Raw genomic sequence first — 2,058 nt, 5'->3', positions numbered from 1 at the left:
CCCGCCTCGGCCTCCCAGAGTGCTAGGATTACAGGCGTGAGCCACCGCCCCCGGCCTGTTTGAGCTCTTTATATATTATGTTTATTAATCCTTTGTCAGATGCATAGTTTGCAAATTTTTTCTCCCAGTCTCTGGGTTCTCTTCACTTTGTTGATTGTTTCCTTTGCCGTGCAGAAGCTTTTTAGTTTGATGTGATTCCATTTGTCTATTTTTCGTTTGGTTTCCTGTGCTTTTGAAGTCTAACTCAAGAAATCTTGCCCAGACCAATGTTCTGGAGCATTTCCCCAAGGTTTTCTTCTAGTAGTTTCATAGTTTCAGGTCTTAAATTTAAGTCATCAATCCATTTTGATTTGATTTTTGTATATGGTGAGAGACAGGGGTCTAGTTTCATTCTTCTGCGTATGAATATCCAGTTTTCCTAGCCCAATTTATTGAAGAAACTGTCTTTTCCCCAATGTATGTTCTTGGTGCCTTTGTCAAAAATGAGTTGATTGTAAATGCATGGATTTATTGCTGAGTTCTTTATTCTGTTTCATTGGTCTATGTGTCTGTTTTTATGCCTGTACCATGTTGTTTTGATTACTATAGCTTTGCAGTATAATTTGAAATCAGGAAATGTGATGCCTTCAGCTTTGTCATTTTTTTTTTTTTTAAATTAAGGCAGGGTCTCACTGTGTTGCATGTGCTAGAATGCAGTGGCATCATCATAGCTCACTGCAACCTCAAAATCCTGGGCTCAAGTGATCCTCCTGCCTTAGCCTCCTGAGTAGCTGGGGCTACAGACATGTGCCAACACACTCAGATAATTTTTCTATTTTTTGTAGAGATGAGGTCTTGCTATGCTGTTCAGGCTGGTCTTGAACTCCTGGACTCAAGTGATCCTCTCACCTTGGCCTCTCAAAGTGCTAGGATAACATGTGTGAGCCACCATGTCTGGCCCAGCTTTTCTCTTTTTGCTCAATATTGCTTTGACTATCCAGGGTCTTTTGTGATTCCATATACATTTTAATATTGTTTTTTCTATTTTTGCAAAAAAAATCATTGGTATTTTGATAGAGATTGTATTGCATCTGTAGATTGCTTTGGGTAGTATAGACATTATAAAAATATTGATTCTTTCAATTCATGAATGTGGAATATCTTTCCATTTTTTTGGCCTTTTCAATTTTTTCATCAATGTTTTATAGTTTTCCTTATATAGACCTTTCACTTTTTTGGTTAAGTTTATTCCTAGGTTATTTTATTTTATTTGTAGGTATTGTAAGTTGGCTATTCATTTTCCTAATTGAATCTTTTGATGAGCAGAAGATTTAAGTTTTGGTCATCCTAATTTTTCAATTTTTAAAAATGGTTATTGTGTTCTGTGACCCATCTAAGAAACATTTGAGTACTCCCAAGTCAGAAGTAAGTCCCTCTATTTTTCTCTTTGTCAATTTTTTTGGATATTCTGGGTATTTTGAATTTCTGAATTATCTTATTAATTGGATTATGATTGGTATTTTGCTGAATCTATACATATAATAAAATCAAAACTTATTTTGATAGTTTTAGGAATGGATGTCTGTGTAGGCTGATATATTTTAATACTTAGTCAAAAAGGAAAAAAAGGCTTGATTAGTCTTCTGAGGTTTAGGCCAGAAGAAAGCCTATAATAGTCTGTGTTTCTTACATTTTGTATTGTTTACTCAGAAGGGAGTTTGGATAACAATTTCTTTTTATTTATTTATTATTTCAATTGATTTAGGGGGTACAGGTGTTTTTTGTTACACAGATGAATTGTATAATGCTGAAGTCAGGGCTTTTAATGTACCTATCACCAGAATAGTGTACGTTGTACCTGATAGATAAAAGACAACAATTTCTTTGACAGAAGCTGGAGTTAGAGTTGCAGACTCCCAGCATGAAAAGTCAAGAATCTAGATCCCAAAAGACAGAGTAGAAACCATTTCCAAGATGAACTAATGGTGGAAAAAGAGAAAAATCCATACATAACCCTTTGGTTTATGTTCTATTGATATTTAAGGATGGCAATACACATTGTGGTTTTTTTTTTTTTTT

The sequence above is a fragment of the Propithecus coquereli genome, unplaced genomic scaffold, assembly GCF_000956105.1.
Source record: "Propithecus coquereli isolate 6110/MARCELLA unplaced genomic scaffold, Pcoq_1.0 Scaffold273, whole genome shotgun sequence".
In the NCBI taxonomy this organism is placed as follows: domain Eukaryota; kingdom Metazoa; phylum Chordata; class Mammalia; order Primates; family Indriidae; genus Propithecus; species Propithecus coquereli.
Note: the sequence above shows the minus strand (reverse complement) of the source record.